We start from the raw sequence: 10,018 nt of genomic DNA, 5'->3' as shown, positions 1-10,018 counted from the left end.
ATTTACATGGGTTTGAACAGCACTAATGCCTGATTCCCACCATCATTTCTTATTATCAATCCTTGTATTGTGGTGAAATCTCACGCAGCTTTACCAGACGATAACAAAGTAAATTTTATTAATGATAATTGTCCATGACTATACGGCATCACAGCTTTAGTTTTTAAGTGAACCTTCTAGCTTTCTCTTAGCAAAGATGATACTGGGTATAAGTGGTAGTTATAGAAGGTTCTGAACTGAGACAGAGAGGTGCAGATTTTACTTTTTTAAATTCATCTGCCTGTTCAGTTATGTGGTTTCCCCAAACTTTTTTTCCATAAGAGCTACCTATGAGCCCCGATGTTGAGCTGCATATTTATGTTCCACTTCAATAGTCTGTGTAAATGGTGTTCTCAAGTGCCTCATGCTTTTGCTGTCATTGTAATCAGGACCCCAGAAGTTATTTATTATATTATTATTATTTATTAATTATTTTATTAATATTTATTATATTAACCATTTGCCCATATTACACAGAAAGGGTTAATAGGAATTTGACTTAATGTCTTTGTCAGTTGCACAATATGGCTGTAGCTGATTGTGATCACTTTAGATCTTTGAAAGGTTTTGGGTTTTTTTAAAGTAAACACTGGATATATAGGTAAAGAAGCATTATGAAATATTCTCCGGTGATGACTTTCAAGTTGTTAATTAATGATTTGTTTGCCTCTGAATATTGATATCCTCACTACAGTGAAAATGAATTTACTTTTCATATTGATATCTCCCTCTAGAAATTTCAAGGAGTCAGATTATTCATGGGCTTTTTTTTTTTTACTTACTGCCTACAATTACCAGAGGGCAGGTTTGCTTGAAAAGTCGGTTGAAGCCTTCCTATTTGGTCTAATAAAATCACTGAAGCATATTAAACAATAAACACCAATTATTATAGGCAGAGATAGTGACATACCCTGTATTGTCCCTCAGGAAAAAAACAAGGTGCAGTGCTTAGAGAGTAAATTTGGAAGCTAAAGCTGCCTGAATTTCAATTCTGATTCTGTCACTGGCCCTCTATAGTTTAAACAAATCATTTAATCCTACTCCCTCACTTTCTCTGTGTGTGAATAATTATGGTGGGACATTGCTTCCCTCAGAAGAATACAACTGTGGATAGGTTAGCAGCCCAGGATGAATGCTGAGAGGTACTCACTGTTCTTGAAATACTGACTTGTGACCTTTGGCTCACTGTTGGCCTAATCAGAAGTCTCTTCTTACAATACCACCAAGAAATATGAATTCAAAAATGAGCCTGCATGTTAGAGCAATGTACACATCTGTAGCAGAGACTATACGTCAATCTACGCATGGGACAGCATGTTATCTTGTTCTCTGGATACATCTGCTTTTATACAAGCATGTTTGTGCATGATGCTGGGCACATCTCTCAGGGAGAAGTGTAAAGTACATTGAACTCAAGAAAAACTTGTTTTCAGTGAGATATGAATCAGGCCTCACAGAGGAGATAAAAAAGGTAAATTCTGAAATCTGGTGGCTGTCAAAGGAAAAAATTAATTCACTGAAGTTGAATTACCTTCTATGTACCAACTCTGTTGGGTATCAATGTAATCTTATTAAACATAAAAAAAAAATCTAATAATATTTCATTAAAAAATGAGAACAGCTTTAATTTTCATAATTATAATGCTCTTTCTTTGGCAAAATAAAATAGAATATACTTTTAATAAAAAAAGTTGACAGAAAAATGTGATATAAAAAAAAATATTTAAAATGGTTTGATAAGCTAGCAGCCAAAGGTGACTTTGACCATTCAAGTTTTATGGATTCTGATTCTTCTTTTTGAACCTTTTAGCATCCAGTTGTGCCCTTATCTCAAGAACAAGTTTCCCAAAGCTCATTCCTATATTGTACAGGTTACAAATCTCATTGAGAATGCTTTCTTCCTGTAAATCACATTTGTGAATGAAATTATGCTGGTGACAAACACCATATTCATAGTTAATTTCATCAAGTTTTTTTTTCTTTTGTTTTAATGGTCCTGATTTTGCAGAACATAAATCTACTCTTACTAGACTGTTTTGAAAAACAGGTGTTTATAGGCAGGCTTTGGTACAAGGTCAATATTGATACTATTGAGATATGCCTTTTTTTGATGGTTCTTTAAATAATGCAGAATTATTTGCAGGGTTACTTTCAACTGTAATGATGTAAAATGGACAAATAGCCTTCCTAGAGATGTAACCTTGAACGAATTCCCTAGATTTGTTTTAAATGTTGTAGCATTGAGATTATCTTTCCAAGTATGAGTTTATGCATCCGTTTATATGTTCCCTTGGAATACAAATTCTGGTTCAGGTAGTTTTTGTTCACAGTGCTTATGGAGCTGGTTACCATGATTGCTACATGGGTACTACTGAAGTAGCATGGATATTATCATAAACTGTTGAAGTATTAACACTGGAGAAAAATTGCCCTCTCCCAACTTGCCTTTCTCTAGTGTAAATGTGTGGGCTAAATACAAAGAGTTAATTTTGGGTTTGAGACAAAGAATCCACCAGTAAGCTCCCAGACTGCCATACTACACTTGTTTCTACTCAAATCTTTGGGTCACCACAAAGCCCTGCTGTGCAGTGAATTGTTGTTGGCCTCAACAGCTAGAGCATTTTCTGTGCTTTAATATCGAGGGAAAAGTAACGTAAATGAAGAACTCTGCCTCAAGCAGGCACAGAAGCAAGGGCACAATCATTTGGATTCCCAGGCTGAAAAGTCACATAAACTCAAAACTTTACGTAAGTAGTGACCCAGTGCTCCTGCAGTCTTTAAAAGGTCTCTTCACTCACACTGTGCACTTTTAGCTCTCACTGGACAGAGTCCAACTTGTATTTAATGGTTTTGTGGTTTTGTTCCCCCACCTCTCCCTTTTAGCTTATTTTTCTGATATTATGGCACTGTCTGCCTATAATTTTACATAGTAAAAGGTGCTGTGCCATTCTGTGTTTGTTACCACTGAGTTCAATAGCCATTTTTAATTTCTATTCAAATAGTTATCTGACAACAAACCTTTCATCAGCATGGGGTGCAGTCAGAAAGAATGGGAAAAGCCTCTTGTACCAATTCCCTATCACATATTAACCAAAGAAATACTGAAACTGTGTTTGGTACTTGATAGAAATCTAATAAATTCTGTTCTTATCATGGAATCTCAAAATGTATCTAGAGCTTTGTTTCTCCTGCTAGACCTTCTTCACAATATGGTCTGAAGAGTTTTTTGTTTGTTTCTTATGGTTAGTCACAGTCACCTTGGTATATACATATCTGCTAATTATCCTCTGTCAGTCAGTTGTCTAAAAAATTTACAGTGTAAAAGCCTCAAAGGATGCTCTAGCTGACAGGTCTGATTTAGAATTGTGCAGTCTTTGTTACACAGAAAGGCCTTTTCTTTCAATTCTGCCCTTCTCCTCTGTTTTACTGCAATGTATCTTGTTTTGGTTTTTGGGTATCTTTTTTTCAGTGATATTTTATTTGATACTGTCATCCAGATGCAAACTGCTACTGTAAATAATGATGTTCTTCCAAGCTTTCCTCCTCTGTTTGGCAAGTTATGTTTTCTAAAGTGCTTGCTTTGCTCTCTGCATGAAGACAAATGCTACTTTCTAAGTATTCTACTTAATTGCTAACAGAAACAATATATGACATGCTGGATTTTAAACCAGTTCAGTGTTTTAATAAGCTGATTCCAGCTATTGTATTCAGACAGATAGGACTCTTCTAGTTGGTACTAGCCTCAATAGCTGTCTCAGAGCATTCGATAAAGTTTTAACCCCTTCTCACAAACTGTTTAGCCAGCCAGTCTAAATAGTAGCAGTTGCCAAAATTGCAAGCTATTTATAAGTACTTTGTAAATAGAAAAGAGATTCAATTCATGCAATAAATTTTGTATATAGGCTTTGCTTATTGTCTGTGTGACAGTGAAGGATATATATTCAGAGTTATACTCTTCGTTGTTTCCACCTAATAAAAATGCAGTAAGCAAATGTCAAATGTAAACAGTATTCTTAGTTTCTATTTTTCCTTTGCTGTGGAATTTCTCCCTGATCAGAAATGAAATTCTCTGCAGTAGAGAGAAGATGTGCTGCAATTATATGGGCTATTGAACATTATAGAGCATATTTGATAGGAGTTAAGTTCACTGCTGCTACTGACTCCAGCCCACTTCAGTGATTCCTGCAATGTTTTGTCTCTAATGTCAAGCAGAGTAGGGGAGAATGGGGGACTTGACCTAATTCCGTAATGGTCATTGTGCTGAGGAAGCTCAGTCTGGCACATGAGTTTCTCATATACTAAATAGGAAAACAGGATAGCACTTTAAGGGCATATTGATTTAATATTGTCACCTAGGTGCAAATTAGCAAGTTGATACATTGATGCATCGTTAGATGCAAATTGCTATTGTTTCTCAAGCTCCTCAAGAGAATAGTCCACCTAGTTAATACTGTTGTGTCTTGGATAGATATTATTCAGGGGAATAATCTCTGCAGACTCCTTAGCTTGAGCTTGTTTGTGATGGCCTCCAGGCTGGGAATATGTTTATCTTTTTGCAACAGAGGGTAATGAAATGCAGAACGCATGTATTCAGACTCCACTTAGTACAAAAGAAGCAGAGAGACCTTCTTGGGGATCTAATTCTGTCTTGTACCTCCACTGAAATCATAATCAACAGAAGTAACTCTTGGACTAGACTAGAACATGACAGAAATGCAGAGACAGATCTACCTTTCTGTGTCCGTTATATCAAAGTCACATCTAGTGTCTTCTGGTTCTGCTATGAGTTAAGGAATGCAATCTGAGGCAGGACTGCCTGCCAGCCAGCCCTCTTCCATGTCCATCCCTCTCTTTTCCTCTCCAACTTTTCCTCTGAGTGTCTCCCAATACCATTGGAAAAATACAGTGAAGGTGACTATGTAAAAAGATACTTCACTGGCTGATTGTGTTGCGCAGACGATTATGTTTCCGTTCCTTATCTCTGTAAAATACCCCAATACTCATGCCATTTTACCCTTTACCTGTAGTGCAATCTTCTGTTCCTGCCACCCCTGCTGAGATTCTTCTTTCTTTCTTAGGAACTACCTCCTTGTCTTCCAGGGTCTTTTCTTCTACCCCAGGAACAATGATCACAGCTATTTATTCAAAGCACCCATGCTGTGTCACTTCAATTGTAAAAGCAAGGCAAGGTCATGGTTTGCATTTCTGTTTCTTTTTTTATAGATCTTTCAAATGTTAAAATTTTGGTCACTAAGAATTTTAAAACATAACAGCGCAGGTATTCTGTGTATCCAGTTTACTTGTATGTAGTGCTTTTTATGTACGACTGCTGTGTAATGTATATAAACTCTGTGTGTTTTTTATGGACAAAACCCTGCTATGTGTTGTAAACTAAAACCCAGCTAGCAGGCATTGTGTATGTATAGTGCCTCCTCTACTCAAAGAAATCTAGGAGACTGTTATCTAGAGGAGGGGAGCATATTCACTACACTGTAGTTTTCCATTAGTGTTCTACTGTTTAGTGCATATTTTGGCAATCCTCTTCATTTTTTGATTCTGCTAGTCGCTAATTGACATTTGTTTTCTTAGTGTCATGACCTCAGGCCTGGAGGCTTAACTCACATTGCAGTCAACTGCCATCACTCAGCAACAAAAACCTTCCTGCTTAAATGGGTAAACATTATTGAACAAAATGTGTGGGGCCTCTTACACTTCAAAGGAAGGAAATTTAGAGCTGCCTCAGTAATTATCAGAGGAACTGCAGTGAACCAAGAGCAGTAATCATCAGCAAGCTCTTGTATACCTAGGGCAAGTGAAGATCAAGATCTCTGATTTTCGCCTGAGTATGCTCTGTTACAACTCCAGTAAAGTCAATTGTGCTTACCAATGTAAGCATGTTTTATCCATTATATATATAGTCAAACAACAGTATACATCCAGTTTACAGGCCAGAGCTGTGAACTGCTCAGAAAGCAGGTCCTACCACCCATAGTGCTCTCTGGGTTGTCCTCTTTGCCTGGAACTCTTAATACTGTTCTGAAAAACTAGAGAAATAGGTGTTAACTTCTGTGAGACCCCAAGTCAATGCAGATTGGGTCCTGGGACTGTACAGTAGTCTCCTACTGTAGTGTCAGTACTGTAATAGAAATAAGTAACAGAAAAGTATTATAGAGCAGACTTCTCTTCCTTCCTTGGATTAACTTTTCTGATTATCTTGTATTTACTTAGTTGAAAATTAATCTATGACATTGTAATGACTTTCACTACAAAGTTTACAGTATGCCCACTTGTTATTTCATATTCTGCAGTGATTAATTTATTTAGCTAAATTCATAGTGAAGGCTTGCAGCTTTAATTGCTGCAGTCTTTGAAATTTGAACCTGAATTCTCATAGCAAAATAGTCATAGGCCATGAGTCATTTAGGAACAGTTTGCTTAGGTAAGCTGATTTTCAGCTATAGAATCTGTTTGAAAAGATCCTTTTGTTCATTATCTTCTCGATTGGTTTGTGTTCAAATTAGGTTTTGTAAATTCATCATTTACAGATAGATTTATACTCTGTAGTGTGTGTATGCGTTCACTCAGAGTAGCACACACAAGAGAAGCAGATATTCTCCTGATATGTGCTTTAATTTTTCTTTATTTCAACAAATATAGTGATATCTTTTTGTAATATCCCAGTTCTGCTCATTAGTCACAGTCTAATGTTTGTCTCCCATCTCTTGATTATAAATTCTAAAAAAAACTTAGAATTTGTTTCCTGAAAATTAATTTCTATGAATCTTTGATAGTACAAATTGATCATGTAAATTTGATGCCAAAAGGCAAACAGAAATGATATGAAAATACCATCAAAATAAGCATGTTAAACAATGGAGTAGTTTCCAACACTTGCCCAGCTGTACTTTACAAATAACACTGAATCCATTTATGTTAATTTTAAGTCTGCTAGCTGAATTTAATTTAATACAATAATTTAATGTTTTCCGCATATTTCTTCAGCTCTTTACTTTTCAAGGGATTTGTAAGAAATGGGTATTTAATTCAGACTAATGCAGTAATGGTAAATTATTCTTCTGTTTTCAGCATTTGCCTACAAATTTGATTTCTACAGTCACTAGCATGAGAATATCAATGAAAACTAGTAAAATAGATTAGAGAAAAACACTGAAAATTGTTTTGTTATTTCTGTCCTGTAAGCTTCTCAAGTAATTCTGTTGATAACCTGTTAGAGTTAAAGATACTCTTTCCTATTTGACACTAGTTGGCATGTTTCCCACACTAATGGACAGACAGGATAGTTTTTCATATGGAGTTGTCCTGTATGTACAGTGTATATATGGTCCAGAGACTCTTGTTGATGTTGACTCAGAAAGTTCAAGTCAGATTTCTATTGCTTAGGGAAAATACTACTTTTCTTGGTTTAAATATACTAGATTATTATCTACCAGAATCTGCAGTTCCAAATATCCAGATTTTATTCTCCTGTTGCACACATTTGATATGTAACTTTTTTTTTTCTCAATTTGGATAAGAGAAAAGAACTTAGACATAAGTCCTTCTTTTAAATCCATTAATGCAATAACTTTCTGGTTGATTACACCTTGCAAATCAGCATGCATTTTATCACAGAGGGCAAAGGGCATGCAGAAAGGATGAAAGGTCTCTACAAGAAAATTCTGTTCAGTCTCTTCCTTACCATAAAATAGTGTTAGAAATTAGATGTACCATTTACAGCTGCCTTTGGACAGCTGTGAATTAATGGAGCGCTTAAAATCAAAATAATAATTATATTCCTGATTAGCATGAACTGGCATGATTAAACCCATAAACTCAGCCATGCTTTAATTTTGTTTTATCTTGTTTTCATAATGAAAGCTCATTATACAGAGACCCTGTACAGATTTTGTAATTATCATTATTAAAAGGCAATGATGCTAATTTTGTTAGGGGCCCACTCAACTTCAAGTTAGCATATAGCCATGGGAGCTACTGTTTATATGTACTGTTTGCCAAATGTCACAGCTATGATTGAGCTATTTGTTAGACTTGTGTTGTCCTAACTGCATCTGTCTTAAGGTGTGAAGCCTGAAGGTACATCTGATTTTGCAGTTCTCCATGGTAACAGCCTGTGTTTATTGGTCCAGCTTTGAGAGTGAAGTGGACCAGATGCTCTCCAGAGGTCCCTTCCAATCTAAGTTATTCTGTGATTCTAGGGTAGACATTTGGCACCTTTAATCCCTTCTCTTGTGTAAACCTGCACCAGTGATGCAAACAGTCTTGACAAGGTAATGTGCTTTTGAAAACGCATCCAGCACTCAGAGAAGGAGTTTAACTTCCTTCTGACACATATTTTTGATTAAGCCCATCTTAACTTTTAATGAGTTTCAATTCAACCTGTGACCTGGAAAACCATATGCTGAGTGGTTACAGTAACTCAAGCTAAATTGCTCAGATGAATGAAATGACTGAAGAGCAGCCATTGGACAAAGCTCCCATTGACTTCACTGAGAACAGATTCCTGTCCTCTCGTGTGTCCCCTTCTGGAAATAACAATAATAGTAAAATAAAGCAATTCACCTTCTCCTTTAAACATGAGATTTATAGTGGCCAACAATTCCTATTAACAACTAATGTGAATAAATTGAGTTAAATTCCTTAATTCATAGGGGAAACAAATGTAATAACTTATAAAGCTTCTTAGAATTAACTCTCTTTTTAAGTGTGGAATACTTGTATTAAGTAAGCTTGTGTAAGTTATTTCTTTTTAAATGAATATGCCTGTGAAGAAGCTGCACAAAGAAAACAGTAGTTATGAATATGCTAAAACATGTATGGGGAATATAGCTAGAGTGATAACTAAGCCAAATGGTGGCATTTGCACATGCACATGCATTTCTTGAGTTCTTTATAAAGGATCTCTAGATCTTTCCAGGGTACAACAACTTTTTACAATTATGAACAATCCAGTAAAATATGTCTCGGGGATTTTCAGTGATGGAACATACGTGACATAAGAGGAGACTGAAACCTTACTCAAGTCTGGATTTACTTGCACAGAAAAGATTATAGATAACAGCCAATAGGGAGGAAATAATTTGAAAACATTTTCATAGTTTGCTGCTGGGACTTGTTGAGTCTCTTGGTGATGACCCAACATCTATGTATTTATTATTTTGATGCAAATTTAACTCCCCAAAAGAGATAAAGTGTATGAAGAACCACACAGATCTAGTTCCATCTTATGGATGTTTCCATTGGTATTTTAGGAGTTTCCTGGGTTCAGAGTCCCATGTGAAAAGGCTAAAGGCCAGTGCAAGTACTGTGTTCTCAATGCAAGTGCCATTTAAATATGGCATTAGACAAAATAAAATAATTTTAGATAAATTGTTTTAGATTTCAGAATGTCTGCTAGTACTAACTGCTTCTTTTATTTATGTATTTAATTCACACATTACTAATTCCTTTTTTTTTTGTCAGATTTTAGCTATGAAGCACATCAAGGAAAATTTAATTCAATTCCCTATATTTGGCTACTACATTTGCATCCTAGAAAATAAAATAAAAAGGACAAAAATCTCTCTGTTAACCCTTATTGAACGGAGTTATATAAAATTGTCAGTTCCAAGTCTACCGGTTAATTTGAAGTGCTGTCATATCACAAGCTTCTCTAAATGTATTTGTTTTTCCAGGTCCACATCAAATTGTTTCCATGTAGTAACTGTTCTTTGGAAAATGGAAAATTAATTCTCAAATTAATTTTGCTGTTCTCCCTGTCTTTTTTTCTCCTTTATTTCCCTTAGTGTATGTATTTACATTTGCTGTCTTAACAAACCAATACAATTGGAATTCCAACTAGAATTTTGATTACGTCAGTTGCCACTGACAAGTGAAACTGCAGAAACAGCTGTCAGTTAACTAAGGTTAGATCAGTTCTATTAAGAAAATTTTCTCATAAATTGAAATTAATTTTTTAATG

The sequence above is a fragment of the Buteo buteo genome, chromosome 13, assembly GCF_964188355.1.
Source record: "Buteo buteo chromosome 13, bButBut1.hap1.1, whole genome shotgun sequence".
Taxonomy (NCBI): Eukaryota; Metazoa; Chordata; class Aves; order Accipitriformes; family Accipitridae; genus Buteo; species Buteo buteo.
Note: the sequence above shows the minus strand (reverse complement) of the source record.